This window comes from Halichoerus grypus, chromosome 3 (assembly GCF_964656455.1).
Source record: "Halichoerus grypus chromosome 3, mHalGry1.hap1.1, whole genome shotgun sequence".
Taxonomy (NCBI): domain Eukaryota; kingdom Metazoa; phylum Chordata; class Mammalia; order Carnivora; family Phocidae; genus Halichoerus; species Halichoerus grypus.
The window spans coordinates 40602509-40621840 of NC_135714.1; the positions used below are offsets into that span (position 1 = coordinate 40602509).

Consider the following 19332-nt stretch of genomic DNA (forward strand, 5'->3'; position numbering starts at 1 on the left):
TATAGTTTTCAGTGTACAGCTATTTAATCTCCTTGGTGAAATTTATTCCTAAGTCTTTTCTGGTTTTTGATGCTATTGTAAATGGGATGGTTTTCCTTATTTAATTTTTGGATAGTTTGCTATTACTGTATAGAAATGTTACTGATGTTTGTATGTTGATTTCATATCCTGCAACTTTACTGAATTTTATTACTGCTAACAGTTTTTTTGGGGGGGGAGTATTTTGGGTTTTCTCTATATAAGATGGTGTCACACACAATATTTCAATATCTTTATAATGAGTAGAGTCGTACTAGTGAATACCAGCTCAATACTAGCTTGCCCTTTAGGTTCTTATTGAAGCTCTTTCTAAAACCGTCCAAATTCTGCTGCACTGAACTGAGAAGGGAGGAGATTTGTCTGCATCTGCAGCAAGTCAGCTAGGAAGACAACCAAGTGATCTAGATGAGGTTTATGGGGTTTAGGGGGGAGTCAGGAGAGGGATGTGAACTGGCCAGACGGAAAATCAGGGAAGAGCCCAGTAAGCTGTGGTAAGGATGTGGGTAAAAGAAGTTGGAAAGAGTGAGTGGAAAAACACGTCTCCCTGCCCTCTTTTCAAAGTTGTGTGTGTGTGGAGCCCTGGCCTCAATATTTAACCTTGTAAACCTTAAAAGTAAAAACAGTTAAGAGTTTCAGCTTCCTCCCACCACTCTGTCGGAGCTCAGACCAAGTCACAAAGCAGATTTTCCGAAGCCAGCAAACCACATAAATAGCTGGTTAGGTCAGGAAAAAGTTAGTTTTTGTATGCAGTCAGGCTCGATGGCTTTTTGGCATCTCGTGGGCACAGTCTCGGTGTAACATCCTTTCCCTCCTCCCATCAAGAGGTGATGATCTTGACAGACAACAATGCTGGAAGCCAAACGGGAAATAGAATAGACAGCAAAGGGCCTGGAGAACATCCCAGAAGTACTGAATGGAAGGCAGCACCTTCCATTGGAGAAGCTTTGACCATCATCAGGTTTAAACTTGAGAAATCCTCCCCACGCTGGGCGGTGTGTGTGTGCGTGTGTGCGTGCATGTGTGCGTGTGTGTGTGCACGTGTGTGCGTGTGTGCCTGTGTGTGTGCACGCGCCTGTGCTCATGCACACACACACAGGTGCAGCTGCTCATGTTCTGCTGATGCATAAACACAGGGATGTGGGAATGTCAGTTCCAGGACAGCAAATAATTAGTGGAAGCACTTTGCCACGTAGCCTCTGGAGTGGTGAGGCTGCTGTTTACAGCTACGTTTTCTCTTTCCCTTCCTCTCACTCGAATCTTCTGTCCTTCTCACCCCTCATTCACAGAAACTGTGATTCAGAATATGTCTGCAGTATGGTTGGGTTTGGGAAAAATTACCACAGGCTGTAGGAAAGGAGGAGAGACTTGATGTAGGGAGAATGGAGTGTGGCAGAGCTGAATATAGTGTTTGTTGAGTGACTAAGTGATGGGCTAGAGTGGAAATAGCTAGGAGGCACTAGACTAATTAGGAGGTGGATAATAACAGTGAACACACAGATCCCTCTAGGCCAGATGCTTCCTGGGTATTTTACATATAGCCATACCTCGTTTTATTGTGCTTTGTTTGATTGTTCTTTGCAGATATTGCATTTTTGACAAATTGAAGGCTTGTGGCAACCCTGCATCTAGAACTTCCATAGCTAGAGAGGAGAAGTCAATGTCTAGCTTCAAAGCTTCAAAGGACAGGCTGACTCTCCTGTGAGGGGCTGATGCAGCTGGTGACGTTAGGTTGAAGCCAATGCCCATTTACCATCTCAAAAATCCTAGTGCCTTTAAGAATGATGCTGAATCTACTCTGCTTATGCTTTAGCAATGACACAACTAAGCCTGGATGACAGCACATCTCTTTACAACATGGACTGAATACCTTAAGCCCACTGTTGAGATCTGCTGCTCAGAAAAAAATTTCCTTTGAAAATGTGACTGCTCACTGACAATGCACCTGGTCACCCAAGAGCTCTGACGGAGATGGACCACAAGGTTAACAGTCTTCCATGCCTGCTGACACAACATCCATTCTGCAGCTCATGGATTAAGGATTCATTTTGACTTTCAAATCTTATTAGTTAAGAGATATTTAAGAAATTTTATAAGACTATAGTGGCCATAAACTATGATTTCTCTGAGGGAGCCAGGCAAAGTAAATTTGAAAACCTTCTGGAAAGGATTCACCATTCAAGATGCCATTAGGAACATTCATGATTCATGGGAAGATTTCCAAATAGCAACATGAATAGGAGTTTGGGAGAAGTGCATTCCAACCCTCATGCAGGACTTTGAGGGGTTCCAGACTTCAGCAGAGGGAGGAACTGCAGGTGTGGTGGAAATCACAAGAGAACTAGAATGAGAAGTGGAGCCTAAAGATGACTGGATGACTGCAAGCTCATGATCTGACCTGAAGAGATGAAGGGTTGCTTCTCATGATGAGCAAAGAAAGTGGTTTCTTGACATGGAAACTACTCCTGGGGAAGATGCTGTGAAGATTGTTAAAATGACAACGACAGATGTAGAATTTTACCTAAACTTAGTTGATAAAGCAGCAGCGGGGTTTGAGAGGATGGACTCCAATTTGGACAGATGTTCTACTGTGGATAAGATGCTATCAAACAGCATCACGTGCTATAGAGAAATCGTTTGTGAAAGGAAGACAATAGATGTGGCAGGCTTCATTGTTGTCTTATTTTAAGAAACTGCCCATACCCACCCCGATCTGTCAGCAACCTTCAATATCTAGTCAAGACCCTCCACCAGCAAAAAGATTATGATTTGCTAAAGGCTAAGATGAGGTTTAGCAGTTTTTAGCAATATTTTTAAATTAACGTATGTACATTGTTTTTAGACATAATGTTATTGAACACTTAATAGACTACAGTATCATGTAAACATAACTTTTATGTGCATTGGGAACCCAAAAAGTTCATTTGACTTGCTCTATCATGATGTTGGCTCTCTTGTGGCAATCTGGAATCGAACCTGCAAGATCTGCACAGTGTTCTTATACATGATCTCATTTAACTCTCACAAGAGCCCCATGGGGTAAATCCTATTGTCGTCGCCACTACATGGATGAAGAAACGAAGGCTCAGAGGCAGAGACGTGCTGGTCAATGTTTAACAAGCATCTTGGGGAGGGAGGAGGATGCTAATCTGTAGCATTTGTCAATGTCCCTGGTGTAAAACAGCACCATGCCCAATGTCAAGCTGCCAGCAGGAAGTCACCGAACACTGAGCTGGGAAAAGATGCACCAAGTCTGTTCGCACGTGCCAACTGGAGGCAGCTCTAGCACAAGTGGGCTTAGGGGGGTTAGGCAGCTTCCCCAGGAGTGCTCGCCTGCACGTGAGTGGCAGAGCCAGGGCTCGAACCCAGGCTCACTGCAGACTACCCTTCTCACCGATGCACTCTAGCACCCCTTCTAAATCACCAAGATGTCAAAAGGGCCCGCACTGGGGAGATGACAGTGGCAAAGGGGAGGAAACGATGAATGAGGGGTTTTGCAGAAAGCACTCTAAGAGACAATTGTTTTTCATTGTTGCAGCCCAGCAGCCTGAAAAAAAGCAGAGTTCGAAGATCAATGACTAATTAACATCCAGCTGCCAAAAAGAACTGTGCTTTGACCTTAGCAGAATATTACATAAACTCTCCCTGGGCAAGAGACTTCTTAGGGAGAATTAAGGGGTGGTACAGAGAGAGTTCATTTAGGAAGAATCAGAAGAACTTTCCTATATAATGCCTGGAATTCTGGCCGAAGGGTGGAGGCCCAAGGGGGAGCTCTGGAACATCTCTTCATATTATGGGATTAAAGAATCAGGTTTCAATAGGCATTCCCAAGCCAAAGATGGGGGATGGTGGTGGTATTGGGGGTAAGCTCCAAATTCTGCCATTAAGCTTCTGTGTTGCTTTGTGGACCCAAGCTTGACTGTCGTAGCAAAGGCTCTGGCTTAATGAAGGCCATTGGCACATGGTCTGTATTCAGTCAGTGTGCAGCAGTGCGGCATGTTGGAAAGAGCTCTGGACAGGAGTCTAGTCCCAGCCCTGCCGTTACGGGCTGGCCGATCTCGGGTATGCTATGCTACTCTGAGCCTGTTTTTACCATTTATAATGCAAAAGGTTTGGACTAGATTAATTTTTTAAAAATCTGTTTCAATTCTAAAAGGCTACAATTCTGTGACGCTTAAATATATTCATTTCCTAAGTCCTGGGCTTCACGAAGAAACTTTGATGAAGCAACTCTAACTTGAAAATAGAGTAACAACAATAAACTTTTATATGGTACTTATTAGCACCAGACACTGTTTTAAGGGCTAAACCACGTTAAAAGATTACAACCCATTTAATCCTTACAGCAATCATTTGAAATAAGTGACATTATATGAGATGATAGATGCTAACTGAAGTTATTGTGATAATCATTTCACAATATATGTATGTCAAGTCATTATGCTGTGCACCATAAACTTATACAGTCTGGATGTCAATTACAGCTCTATCAAATGGTGGGGGCAGAAATGGGTAATATTATTATCTTCATCCTGCAGATAAGGAAACTGAGGCACAAAGTGGTTCTATAAGCCAATGGGATAGGTGCTGTTCTTATCCCTATGACATGGATGAAGACAGTGAGGCTTACAGGCAATGATGTGCTGCTAGCTTGTGGCAGAGGCTGAGGAGGGTCCCCATGACTGGGTCCAGGAGGACGTGGCCCAAGGAGGCCGGGGAGGCACAAACATTAGGTCCAGTACACCTCTTCTGGGTCATGGCGGGACTGGCTGGGTCTGAGCCACACCACAGTGGTACGAAGAGCCGCTCTGGGAAGCTAACTTCCAGCTCCCCATCTCCTAACCATGCTGCATGGCTGAGTCTGCTTCTTGGCTCTGGGTGGCCCCAGCTCTGTGGGGGAAGGGGGGTGTCTGAGGTGATCCCCCTCCCAGAGTCTGACTGATGCCCTCAGCATCTCCCTGGGCTCATCTCACCCGTACTGGGGGACCCTGGTCTCATCATCCTCCATATTGAGGAAGCACATCTCCTTCCTGCCTTCCTACTTCCTCTCTCATTGCCTCCTATGGTCCCTCAGACCAGCGGGGGCAGGTTCCAACTTTTCACTTCCACTATTTCAGATCCTCCCATCCTCAACAGCAAGCCTGTGGCCTAGGCATGATGAGCAGAGAAGGATCTTCTCCATTCAGTGGAGGAACTCCCTGGGCCGGGTCCTCTGAGACTGGTTCTCGACCTCGTTGGGAGAGGCGACCCACCATGTTCTTCCTGGGTGTGCTAAGAATGCGAGCAAAGGTTCTTGCCCCCTTTCCTGGCCACTTCTCAGGGCGGGGTTTGCAGGGAACAGCCTGAGGGATGAGGTCACCTCTCGCCCCAGACAAAGAGCAGGCTTGCTCTAAGAGAGGTGCCTCCCTAAACTCCGTGTTCCCTGGCCATGACCTACACCATTCTCACCACCCTGTCCCCAGCTTTTCTTATGGGCACCAAGGAAGGCCCAGTGAAGAATTTGGAGGTAGGAAGAGTGGTGATTTGTAGCAGTTTCCTCTTTTCCTATTGTAGGCAGCTCTGGAGCCTAAACATGTGTAAAGTCAGGTGGCTAACTGTTTCCAGAAACACCCAGCTATTTATTGGCTTCCTGGCTCCAGATAATCTAATTTGTGCTTTCATAGGAGCTCTGACAGAGTAGCGGGAGGAAGGTGAAACTATTAGCTGTCCTTACCTTTAAAGTTCTCAAGATGATTCATCTATGCCAGGTTTGGGTGCACACCCTATAAGAGATTTTTTAAGATAACAAGAGAGATTTAAAAAGTCACATAATTAGATGCAGGGAGGCTCTCGGTGGGCTGACTGTACTCATTGTCCCTGTCCTATAGACAGAGGTGTTGTACTAAGAGAATTCTATAAACCTGCTCCTTGCCCCTAAAGAGTGTTGAAACTCAAGATATACTCTTTGATAAGAACAAAGAGGATTATGATAAAAGGCTTCCATTGATGAGTGTCACTTGGGCACATGGGCCATATGGAAACCGAGGTGGTATCCTAGCATGGGGGCAAAGCCAGGCCCAGTACAGGACTTTGGCTAAAGCACTGAAAGAGGCCAAGGAAGATATGTCAAACTGAAGAGATGAGAGGTAAGTATAGCTACCACCAGGGACCCAGAAACCCTAGGAATCCTTACCCAGCGCCTTTTAAGATACACTTAGAGGTGGGTTTCCTTTCTCCAAAGCATATAAAAGTTGGGTAGGGTGCCTGGGTGGCTCAGTCGGTTAAACGTCTGACTCTTGGTTTCAGCTCAGGTCATGATCTCAGGGTCATGAGATCGTGCCCCCCGTTGGGCTTGCGCTGGGCGTGGAGTCTGCTTCTTAAGATTCTCTCTCTCCCCCTTCCTCTGCCCCACCTCATGCACACGCATATTTGTGCTCTCTCTCTCTCAAATAATAACAATAATAATAAAGTTGGGTAAAAGTAACCATCTTTCCAGTGGTGAAAATTGTCAGAGAGGCAGTTCTTGGTAGCTCCATCTATTGAAATTTTATGAAAATATTTTAAGTGAAGAAAAAGACTGGAAGTCAGGAATAGTAAACATTCTTCTCCTTATTTTATTATTTTTATGTATTTATTTTTTTAAGTAGGCTCCACGCCCAGCATGGAGCCCAACACAGGGCTCGAACTCACAACCCCAAGATCAAGCCCTGAGTTGAAATCAAGAGTTGGACGCTTAACTGACTGAGCCACCGAGGTACTCCTCTTCTAATTTAAAAATTTTGTAGAACATGGGAATTCTTCCCAATAAATCACATACAGTCATTATTAGGAGAGACTGAATGCATTTTTCTTTCGTTGTTTCTGATGGTACAGTGTGGGACCTGGTTCTCACCATTAATATGTGTGTCTTTTCTAATGTAAGGATGTTGAAAAGCACTAATCCTGGTTTATCTGGAGTTGAAATGTATTTTTCAACCAACAAATGTTCACTGAGCACCTACTCTGTGCCAAGTACTGTCCCTGGCCCAGGGGATGCTATAGTGACCAAGACAAATGAGATCTTTGCACTTAGAAATACAAGTCAAAACCATGATGAGATACCACCTCCCATAGGTCAGAATGGCTAAAATTAACAACACAGGAGAGAAGAGGTATTGGTGAGGATGCAGAGAAAGGCGAACCCTCTTGCACTGTTGTGGGAATGCAAACTGGTGCAGTCACTCTGGAGGACAGTATAGTGGTATAGAGCAAAAAGCTAAAAATAGAACTACCCTATGATCTAGCAATTGCACTCCTAGGTATTTCCCCAAAGGATACAAAAACACACATTCAAAGGGGTACATGCACCCCGATGTTTATAGCAGCATTATCAACAATAGCCAAACTCTGGAAAGAGCCCAAATGCCCATTGACTGATGAATGGATAAAGAAGATGGGGCATGTATATATACAATGGAATACTACTCAGCCATCAAAAAGAATGAAATCTTGCCTTTGGCAATGATGTGAATGCAGCTAGAGTATTGTGCTAAGCAAAATAAGTCAATCAGAGAAAGAAATATCATATGATTTCATTAATATAGGGAATTTAAGAAACAAAATGGATGAACATTCAGGAGGGGGGAAAAGAGAGAGAGGGGGAAGCAAATCATGTCCCTTAACTATAGAGAACAAACTGAGGGTTGATGGAGGGAGGTGGGAGGGGGATGGGATGGATGGGCGATGGCATTAAGGAGGGCACTTGTTATAATGAGCACCGGGCGTTATATATAAATGATGAACCACTGAACTCTACTCCTGAAACCAATATTGAACTGTATGTCAACTAACTAGAATTTAAATTTAAAATATATACATATATATATACATATAAAATAAAAAATAAAAAACAAAACAAATGAGCAAAGGGGGAAAAAGAGAGAGAGAGGCAAACCAAGAAACAGACTCTTAATTGTAGAGAATACACTGCTGGTCACCAGAGGGGAGGTGGGTGGGGAGGGGATGGGTGAAACAGGTGATGGGGATTAAGGAGGGCACTTGTGATGAGCACCAGGTGATGTATGTCATGTTGAATCACTAAATTCTACACCTGAAACTAATATTACACAGTATGTTAACTCACAGGAATTTAAATAAAAATTTAAAAAAAAGGAAAAAAAAGATGTTTGCCTTTACTGGGAAGACAGACACTGAAATGACAATTTTGTAGATAATTCTAGGAGGTATGAAGACAACACCAAAATGTGCTAAAGAATGCTTTGCATGGGGTATGCTACTTTAGACAGGATGAGATGCGCAGGCCCCGCGGTGAGGGGGGAGATGCGAGCTGAGGTCTTGACCGCAAGAAGCACCCACGGTCAGGAGCCCGGTGGCCCCGCCAGAACCACACCCAGCAGCCCCCTGCGCAGAGGAAATGGCGCACGAGAAGGCCCAGTGGCGGGGCCGCGCTTGGCGAGTTCTGACCAGTGACGTACGCGGGCTTGGGGAGGGGGTGCAGCAAAGGCGGTACAGGGGGGCTCGGCGCCACGGAGGGAGCGGAGTTGGGAGGTTTTAGGGGGTGGTGACGGGACCTGGATGCTGCATGGGAACGCAGCCTGTCCCAGCGATGTTTTCACGGAAAATAACAAAAGAGTAATGAGTGCGTTCACTTCTGGGTCAGGATTCACATTTTTTAAAAAGAAACCTTTCATGTGGGGTGGTAATCTTATTCATAGACAAAGAAATGTACATTAGCATTTCCTCCAGTGTGCTGAGTTTTGCTCCCACCGTGCAGTTTATAACATTACGCACTCAAGGACAAGATTTCCACCCGCTTCCATCTCTAGATTTACACCGCCGGAAATGGTCGGGCCCTCTTAACTAAATGTAAATCGAATCTTGTTCATGAATTCGAAAACTGATTTTTCCTCTGCTGACCCGAGTCAGCAGTGGCCCATTTCATCTTGTACTTTTGAATTCGATGTAACATTATTTATTTCGATATGTGCTTTAAGCAATACATCGCGATTCTTTCTGCACGCCTCCAGACCTTACCGCCTCCCTCCCTAGCTTCTGATCCCTGCCCCCTGGCCACCTCCGCGCCTCCCCAAACTCCGAATTGATTTCTCAGGGCGGCACAGGTTGGCACTTCTGGTGGAGGAAGCTCGTCTTTCAGTCTTTCGCTCTGGATTTTAAGCCGTCGGAGAGCAGGACTGTGTGGGTCGGGGGTCCCACCCCCTCCTCCCTCACCCCCCACACGCCCTCCTCCCTCACCCCCACACCCCCTCCTCCCTCGCCCCCCACACCCTCTCCTCCCTCGCCCCCCACACCCTCTCCTCCCTCGCTCCCCACACCCTCTCCTCCCTCGCCCCCCACACCCTCTCCTCCCTCGCCCCCCACACTCCCTCCTCCCTCACCCCCACACCCCCTCCTCCCTCATCCCGCACACCTCCCTCCTCCCTCATCCCGCACACCCTCTCCTCACGCGGGAGCCCGCCTGGACAGCATTCTGCGCGTCAGAGCCATTCCTTCGAGGGTCCCGGTAAGACAAGCCTGCTTCTGCGCATGTGCGCGCCCAGTTAGCAAGTCCGAGGAGCGCTGACGGAATTGATTGTAAGTGTGCCGCGGACTCAACTGCAGGTCGTCGGTCGCAGCCTGCCGCGTCAGCCAGAGGGAAAGCTGCTGCGTTCGACGCCATGCGGACAGGAGTGTGTGCGTGGTGTGACCGCTCGTGGCGGACCCTCCCGAATGCAAGGATCCCGGGAGGCTGTCCTTTCGGAAATGGCGAGCTTTTACAGAACCCACTCTCCCTGTTACGAGTAACTCTTTGCTTCTGTGCAAAGAAACACTTTTGCAATTATTTGGTTTTGTCACCGTTTATTTTGTGGGTTTCTTGTTGCTTGCTTTTTTCCCCTCCCCTCGGTAACTGCAGGCAGGACTTGATGTTCTCGTTTTTTGTGCCCCCTGGATCTGCATGTGAGGGAATTTCCATTTTTACTGTCAGTCATCGCCGAGGCTTCGAAGGAAGCGCTTCCGTAGTAGGCCCGGGTGGCAGGGCTTAATGCCTAACCTACTCAGGGCTCTGCTGCAGCCGGGGGATCTCAGCAACATCTGCTCCCCCCGCCCCCGCCCCCTTGCCGGAACTGCAGACCCTATCTTGCCTGGGAACATTTTCAGATCATTTTCTTTGAATATTAAAATAGGGAGGCTAGGTAAACTCCAGGTCACCCAGTTGAATCGGAATTTCAGGTAAACAATAATATCTTAGTAGAAATAGGTCCCAAATATTGCACGGGGCATACTTAAATAGTACAGTATTTGTTGTTTACCCAAAAGGCAAACTCAACCGGGCATTCTGTATTGGTATTTCCTGACTCGGGCAGCGCTAATTAAAATCGCGAGGGCAGCCAGCACTGCGGGCCCGTAGTGCCCTTCGGTAACAAGGGAGATGTTGAATGGAGCATTTCTCTCTCCCTCTCTCTCTTTTTTTAAGTGGTCTTCTTCTGCTGTGCTGTCTTGCCCTGTGAGGGGAGCGAGGCCCTCCGTGTGCAGCCGCGATATGGGGCTGGAAGGAGGCAGGGAGGCCGGTCTCGGAGCAGACGGGCCTCTGCCGCTGGGTCACGGCTGCTGTAGCAGGAACAACTCCAGAACACTTTCCAAGTGCTTAAAGTAAAAAGAAAAAGAAAAAATAAATAAATAAAAGGATGGGGGTCCATTGCAGGCAGCTTTAGCAGTTACCGCTCATGTGGCGGTAGAGGTCCCCGCTGCCTGGCCACCCGAGGGAAAAGGCATTGTGGGGATAGGGGACGGGGAGAGGTGCAGAGGGAGTGATGGAGAGCGAGAACGTGGGAGCCGGACTGGAAGATGGCTGCGTGTTGCCCCGATGGCTGGCAGGTGAAGGTTGACCTCGAAGGGTGGAAAGCACAAGGCTACCCCCAACTGCCGGGGCGACCCCGTCCTAGCAAGTGGAGCGGTGAGGTCGCAGGCAGACATTTGCTGCAGCAGGCAGATGCTCTTCTTGGGAAGGAGTGTCTGGAAGATGCTGTGACATCCTGGGAAGAATGTTTTCTAAATCTCATGGGTGGCAGGGCCTCCCTATCTGGCAGGACTGGTGGACCAAAGATAGGGACTGTCCTCATGGATGGGGGATGTCCAAAGGGAATTCTGGTTGCAAACAAGAGCTAGCTAAGTGACCTTGGGTGCATACATTGACTAATCTGTGCTTTGGTTTCTTCATCTGGGGAATAGGGTTGGAGTATATGGTAGGCTCTTCCGGCTCTGATCTCATATTCACCTGGAAGCTGCTTCAGATTGGAAGAACGCTCCCCCAGAGCCAGGCCAGTTACTTATGCCATCTGTAAGAACACAAGGACAAATTTGGAAAAAAAAAAAAAAATGGAGGGGAAATGAATTTGCTATTTCCTGCATATTATTTGCTATTTCCTGCATAATTATCAACATTATTTCTCATCTTCCACCAGAATCAGTGGTTCAGCCCTCTTGCTGAAGGGTGTGGGGATATCATTTAGAGAATGTGACCAACATTAGTAGACTGTTGCTAAGGCAAAATGAAAATGTATCTATAGTGATAGATGTAGAGAGTGATAGATATAGAGAGTCTGGAAACATAGATAATACCACTTTACTGTTTTTCACATTGAAAATATTTGTGACAACAGAGCCCTTCTGGGTAGAGCCTAAGTATATTCGCTCATGTTTCTGGGTTTTATATTTAAATATAAATGTAAATATCTATCTATATATGAAAACATAGTGTGTATGCATTCAAGACAGACAGAAAGCAAATATGGCTAAATTGTTAATAATTAGTGAATCTAAAAATAGTGGAAGTGTATGTAACTCTCAGTTTTTCACAACTGTATCCAGGTAGCCACTGTTTAAACCAAGCACTGCATTTGAATGGGAAATGAGGTTTTAAATCAAGAAGATATAAGAAATGACTGCAATATTTACACTAGATATTAAGGACATTAAGTATAGAGAAAGACTTGACTTTATATGAGTGCAAAGAATTGATGGGAAATCTCTAGTATTAAAAAAAATATCTCTTTTCCAAAAATGGACACCAAGAGGTTATTTTTCATTTTTGTTCCTTTTGGTACTTTATATTTGATTTGAAAGCATTTCTAATTTCTGCACCAGATCCTAGGTAAAAATTACAGGAGCCCCTGGCTTCACTCTTTCCAGTGGAATTGGTTAAAGCCGTGCTAATTCTCCTTGTTTATTAGCTACACCTAACTACTTTTCATTAAAACTGAAGAGTCAACTCTATGTTTTTTTTGATGAAATAATTCACCAAATAAGAATTATTTGAAATTTAACTTTTCCTTAAGTTTTGTTCTATTTGATACTGGGATGTAGGGGGAGGGTGGGACTTACGTATAAAACAGGATCCCTGCTCAATGAGCCTATGGTCCAGATGCTACAGGACACACGTTGCTTTAGGACTGACATTCTGATTCCAGGGATGGAACTGGAAGCAGATTCTTTTTTTCTCTAAAGGAGTGGATTTTTTTTTTTTTTAAGATTTTATTTATTTATTTGAGAGAGAGAGTGTGTGTGCCACGAGCAGGGGGAGGGGCAGAGGGAGAAGCAAGGGGGACCCTGGTGGGACCCCGGGATCATGACCTGAGCTGAAGGCAGACGCTTAATGACTGAGTCACCCAGGCGCCCCTAGGAGTGGATCTTTATGCAGCCCCACGAGGTCTGAGTAAAACCCCAGTAAGCTTCAGTGCCATCTCCAGCCCTTCTGGGTAGAGCACGGAGTGTGGTCAGCGAAGGGAAGGAAGAAGCCATGTTTTGATAGCCCAGAGTCTCCACGCTATACCCAATGCATCTCCCAGTGCACATCCTGTTGCCTTGGGCTACCCTGCAGAAAAAGTCAGAGGGCCCTCTCTGTTGATGGGGTCAGGTGTAGTCCTGGCCCATATCAAGGGAGGCCAGCTTGAAGGGCCCGGGCTGTGCTGGTACGATAGCCCACTAATCCTATAAAAATAAATGGCAGAAAGTGAGACCCATGCTTACATTTCAAGCACAATATTGGGGCCCGAATTTTAAACTGCTATTTAGCAATCAAGTTTCATCAGCCAGCTTTTTTGTCTAATACTTTGGGAAGACAGTCGGATGACTCAAGAAAGCATGGTGTTTCAAGGAAGGGGTAAGCTCCCGAAGGAAATGATCCCGGGACCTCTTCCAAGACACAGCTATGTCAGAAAAATAAGGTAGTTCAAGCAGAATGAAATAAAGTTTAAACAGAATTACAAAGGTGTGCATTTAGGGAGCAGAGAGAGAGCAATGAGGAAGTTTGATGCTAGAACAATCAGGAGAGGCTTCATGAAAAGGGGAGCAGATTTGGAGCTGGGTCCTCAAGCACGGGTGGGATGTACACAGGCAGAATGCAGAACCATGATTCCTAGACACAGGAACGGCAAGAATTCCAAATACTCGCTGGAATCAAATGATACTAGGAGGAAACAGTTGGCCAAATCCAGGATGTAGGTGACTATGCAGGGCAATTAAACCTGTTTTTTCAGCAAGTCAGTGGCAGGGAGAGAGGTGGTGGTGGAGGGAAGGTTAATTTAGATTTGAAAAGACCTACTGCACCTCAGTATAGCAGAGTTCTCTGTCCTCCCTCCCTCTCTCCCTTTAGTCCTTCATTACTGTATTCAACAAACATTTATTCAGCACTCACGATGTCACAGGCATTGGGCTGGTTAGTCAATAAACTCTGTGGGTCCTTCCCTTATAAAGTCTCTCATGTTGGTCCTTGCCTTTCTATCCCCTTCTCCCCACTTCATTAACTAACGCTCAAATTACCTCAATGGTCTCTATCTTGAGCAGCGCCCCCCCCCCCCCCCCCGCTGGCCCTCCAATCTCACACCCTTTCCACAATCGGTGAAGCTAATGTGAAAGGTGGCCTGGAATCAACAAATCCTTGGGAGCCTGGACAGAGGCCCTTTGGTCACCACCCCGTGTAGGAGGCCTGCACCTGCGTGAGACCCCCATGGGAGCTCACAGACAAAAATCACGAGAGACCTGGTGAAGACACACAAAGAAGACAAATAGATTACACACCCCGGAGTAATATAAGCGTCTTTTTGAGAAAAATAAGAAACAAAAAATTTGTCTCTTGGAGAAAGGAATAGATTTACATTAAAAGGCACTAACTATGAATAAACACCCTTACACCTAAATGTGTCTTTAAGTGGGCATTGTATGTAAATATGTAAATATAACCAGAGAGAAGGGACCCTAACAAATCCACCCTGTTGGTTCTAAATATAGACAGGATATTCTCATGATATTTACAAATCTAACATGTTGATCTTATATGTTATTGACAATGATATTTACCAAGTTCCCTGGTCAGTTTTCTATAAAAGACTGAGGATGAAAGTCCTCAGTGGTAACCATTCTGGACCCCTCTCACTCTAGAGAGCTTTCCTTTTCTGTTCTCACCTTCACTTAATAAATTTTCGCTTCACTTTACCCTTTTGTCTGCGAGATTCATTCTTCCACCGGGAGAGACAAGAACCCTGCGACAGTACTAACAGTACTTCAGCAAGTACGTGGTCATTTCTGGTATTTGAAACAGTAGCAGTGGTCAAAATAACAAGGCTTGTAATAGTCTCAAAACCCAAACACAACAGGAAGCTGTGTTAATGTTTCAACCCCATCAAAACAAGGGAAAGTGAGGAGTAACCGGTAATGGGATTGTCTCAAATATGGCCGCCAAACCCTGCAGCGTGAAATCTTATTATTCATCCAGTAGTTTTATTATCTGGGTTAATAGTAACATTCTTACTTTGGACTTATTTTGTGTGGAAGGATAAAACAAACAGGTAGTTATGTTATTGGACTTTTTAAAAGTTTTTACTTAAATTCCAGTTAACATACAGTGTTATATTAGTTTTAGGTGTACATATAATGAATCGACACTTCCGTACACCACCCAGTGCTCATCACAAGTGCCCTCCTTAATTCCCTTCACCTATTTCACCCATCCCCCCACCCATCTCCCCTCTGGTAACCAGCAATTTGTTCTCTAGAGTTAAGAGTCTGTTTCTTGGTTTGCCTCTCTTTTTTTCCCCTTGCTTGTTTTGCTTCTTAAATTACATGTATGAATGAAATCATATGGTGTTTGCCTTTCTCTGACTTATTTTGCTTAGCATAATACACTCTTGCTCCATCCATGTTGTTGCAAATGGCAAGATTTCATTCTTTTTTATGGCTGTGTATATCACCTCATACCTATCAGAATGGCTCTAATGAACAACACAAGAAACTGCAGGTGTTGAATAGGATGTGGAGAAAGGGGAACCCTCCCACACTGTTGGTGGGAATGCAAGCTGGTGCAGCCACTCTGGAAAACAGTATGCAGGTTCCTCAAAAAGTTAAAAATAGGACTACCCTGTGACCCAGCAATTGCACCACTCGGGATTTACCCAAAGGATACAAAAATACCAATTCAAAGGGATACATGCACCCCGATGTTTAGAGCAGCATTATCTACAATAGCCAAAGTGCCCATCGACTGATGAGTGAATAAAGATGTGGTATAAATTATTTGGCTTGGCAAATTATGAAAGAAAAGCAGTTAAAATTTGGAATAGCAACTACAATTTTTAGTAGGTGTGTCATAGAGCAAATCTAAAATGAAACCTAAGAGTATTAATGTGAACTCTTGTATACAAAGGAGATCTTTTCTAGCTCTGCCTCTAAATAGCCCGGCTGCAGTTACCCCATCAATACACTTGTCACGGGTCTTGGAGCCTCGTGTTCTCTAAAGAATAGAAATTGACTAGAGGCCAAAAGAGAGTTCAAGGCAAGGCTTTTACTCCCTCCTGCACAGGGGAGACGGCCCAAAGGAAAGGGCCCTTTAGCCTGGCTCCCCATACAAAGGCTGGGAAAGTTTTTAAAGCGACTGAGGTGGGAAAGGAATAACCTCTAAGTCCTTTGGGGCGGGGAGAGAGACAGGAGGTTGGGCATGCAGGTGCAGTGGACAGAACCCGCACTGCATGTCACAGCATGTGAAATCTCCACCCCTGGGTGTCATTTTTAGTCTTATAATGAGGGAGAAAGTCGGTAAAAGGTCAGTGCTGGGGTCCACCTTGGTGCAGACAGGTTTGGTTCGGTCTTTAGTTTTCTTAGTTGAGTCCTCCTTTAGGTAAGCATCCTGCTTCTGCATTTCTGCGAGAAATGCTACTCAAGGGGCATAGGGTTTCAGCTATCCAGGAATGCTGGATTTTGTGGTTGGGGCTGAGGGGACCCCAGTCCCGTCCCTGCTCTGTCTCACACTAAACACAAATAACCTATTCTGCATTCCCAGGCCTAATTTTTACACGCTAGTACACTGCGTTCCTCTATGTTCTGATAACCATGCATACACAAACCACCCTACAACATAGTGGCTTGAAAAAGCAATTACTGTTCTCTCTCACAGTTCTGGAGGCTGATGGGTTCAGCTGAGTTACTTGTGCTATGGCTCTTACGGGGTTGCAATCAGGGGGTGGCTGTGGCTAAAGTCATTGTCTTTATTCAGTGTCTGGCGTTCAGGCTAGGATGTCTGGGACATCCGGGAACTGGTTGGGCATCTCTCTCTCCATGTGGCTTCTCCACATGGCTAGCTTCAGCTTCCTTATGCTATAATGGTCTTAGGGTAATTGGACTTCCTACGTGGTAGCTGCTTCTTCCAGAGCAAGCTTCCAGGACACCCCAGGCAGAAGCCATAGAGCTTCTTCTGCAGCCTCGGAAGTCCTGCATGTCACTTCCGCTGTCCCTGTTGGTTCAAGCAGTGACAAGTCAGCTCCAATTCGAGGAGGTAGGTGGAAGGATAGCCACCCCCCTCCATGTGCGCTGCACGGGCACAGAGGGAAGAACTGATGGTTTCATGAAGCATGTTTCTACATGAATTCCTTCATATGCGATTAGAGAATGATGTCCGTCTAACCTAGAACTCAAGTTCGAGCATCTCAGATTTCTTTCTAGCCAGGGGCAGCCAGCACAGCAAGAGTAGGATTAGAACCTTCAGCAGGAAAGAAAGAAGAGAAATCCCACAACTAAGCTGCTGTACTGGCAGCAGGATTCCTTTCGCTCTGTTTTATGAAGATTAAAAGCGAGCATCTGCCCCAGGCTCTCCAGGCGGGCCCGGGCTGGTGCATCCGGGTCGGGGCCGCGCTCGGCTGCCGTGCCAGGGAAGCTCCCGGCTCAGATTTCCTGCCGCCTCCATTGTCCCAGCACCCCCAGCTGTCTCTAGCTCGACTGGCCAGCTCTGCCCTTCAAGGGGCTATGTGAATTTTTCCCATGTACCGTTGTCAGCTGTACCAATGTTTACCTGCCTGCGACATCCAAGGTGACTGTCTTCCAATGACGGTTTTCCTTAGTGCTCTGGTTCCAAGGTCACCTAACGTTTGAGTGGTCTCCCCGACTTTGTTTGTCCCAAAGTCCCATGGCTTTTAATGTGTGACTTTACAGAATGGGAGATTTTTCAGAAATGCAAATTTCATATTATGGCAGAAAAACCGGAACTCTTTATTCTCTGCTAAGAGAAAGCAGGAATCTTTGGAGAGAAGCTGATTCCATTCTTGGGGTAATGTTCTAGCCTGGTGTGGAACTTTTATTGCCAGAAAGCGATGAGGCTTTAGAAATTCTGGAGAAAGACACAGAAACCGGGTTAAAGGTGGATCTATTGGCCAGGTTACAATAAATTGATTATCAAAACAAAAACAAAAAAATATGGTTAACTCAATATGTTGAGTCATGAAAAGCAGGAGTCAATAGATATTTAAAGAAAAATAATGAGAATTTTCTTTTTCAATAACAAATATTATATTTGCATTGTATTTATTCAGATGAGCAAAGATGTTACTCATGCTTAATCGTACAAATTGCTTCAGGACTATAGATACATAGACACCCAAAGGGAGATGAAATATATGTCAGAAAAAGACTGGGAAAAAAATGTAGGCCCAGGTTTGGGATGTCCTTGTCTATTATGGTGACCCAGGGGCATTCATTATATGCTAAATTATAAAGACTCTGTAAAACTTAAAAATTCAATAACACTTTCATTGCCCACATTACCCAGAATCTTCAGATAGTAGTAGAACATTAAAGTGGGATATTGAAAAATATAAATTAGCAGAAGTTTGTACAGAAACTAGATTCAGCTAGCTAGAGGTCTCGTCGTCAAACTCTCGTGAATATGTGATTTTCAGGCAACAGAAAGAAGGGACCCTCTTCCCTTGCTTATTGGTGGACAGGCTCGTGAGACCTCCTATTGTAAGGCCGCAGCCTGCCATTCACATGTGCTTAATGACATAGCAATCTAGTGTAAAGCACTAAGGAAATCCATCAAAGCCTTTCATTCAAAGGCTATAAGAACCCCCTCTCCTCCTCCCACCTTCATTTCCCTGGGGTCTGAAGGCACTTCAAAGAAATTGTAGCCTTGAGTGGATTCGATTTTGTCTTTTAAATAGACTGGAAATGAGGAGACATCTGCTTGCTTGCATATATTTGCTGTTTGATGGTTCCAGCACTTATCCCTCATGACTCCCTTGATTTTCCCCTGCCCTGCATGACCACTGCAAAGAACCAGACAAAGGCTTCTGGAGGGGAGAGAGAAAGGCCCAAGCCCTCACGTCTGGAACCATTCTAGAGGGCTAAGAAAAAGGTTTTACCACCTTGGTTGAAAATGAGTTTACTGACACCCAGATACTAATATAACATTGTGTGTCAGCTTTTTCAATGAAAAAAAAAAATACATTGAACCTGAAGGTTTTGTAGGAGGGAACATTAAAAAGACAATTCATTTATGGCACTGGTTGCTCTTCAAGAAGAATAAGGTATTTTCCCCCAGTTTTATTGAGATTTAATTGACATTCAGCACTGTGTAAATTTAAGGTCTATAGCACAATGACTTGACTTAAGAAGACTAAGATTTTAATGTTTCATATTTTGGGTTTACAGTCATGGGTCCAAGACTTATTTAATAGGTTTAGAAACATGTAAAGGTAAATTATACAAGGGACTCTTCAGATGTTTCTTAGATGAAAATATGCTATTATGGAATTGTGAGGCTGATAAAAATTGGAGCTACTTTGCTAGAAAAATGCAAAAAGATTTATCCTAATGAAAAGTAAGGTAAGTTTTAAAGGTCGTTTATGTAATTATAGAACGAGAGACCTAATCAACATAAGGGAAACTCAAACAGAGGGGAAACTTGAGGTGAAGAAGATCTGTGGGACTTTAGGTGGTTTCAAGTTTGAGGCAGTTTGCAGGCAGACCCCAAAGGTGAGCCGTTTTGGAAATCTGGACGTC

At 45.1% G+C, this 19332-nt stretch overlaps 2 long non-coding RNA genes across 2 annotated transcripts; one reads left to right on the forward strand and one right to left on the reverse strand.

The window, feature by feature from the left end:
• Positions 1-3126: 3126 nt before the first annotated feature.
• On the reverse strand, positions 3127-9683 carry LOC118536331 (uncharacterized). Its single transcript, XR_004917627.2, has 3 exons — positions 9479-9683; positions 5750-5798; positions 3127-3583 (listed from the first exon to the last, which is right to left on the reverse strand). It is a non-coding gene; the product is annotated as an uncharacterized LOC118536331 (long non-coding RNA).
• On the forward strand, positions 9425-9871 carry LOC118536332 (uncharacterized). Its single transcript, XR_004917628.2, has 2 exons — positions 9425-9535; positions 9634-9871. It is a non-coding gene; the product is annotated as an uncharacterized LOC118536332 (long non-coding RNA).
• Positions 9872-19332: the final 9461 nt, after the last annotated feature.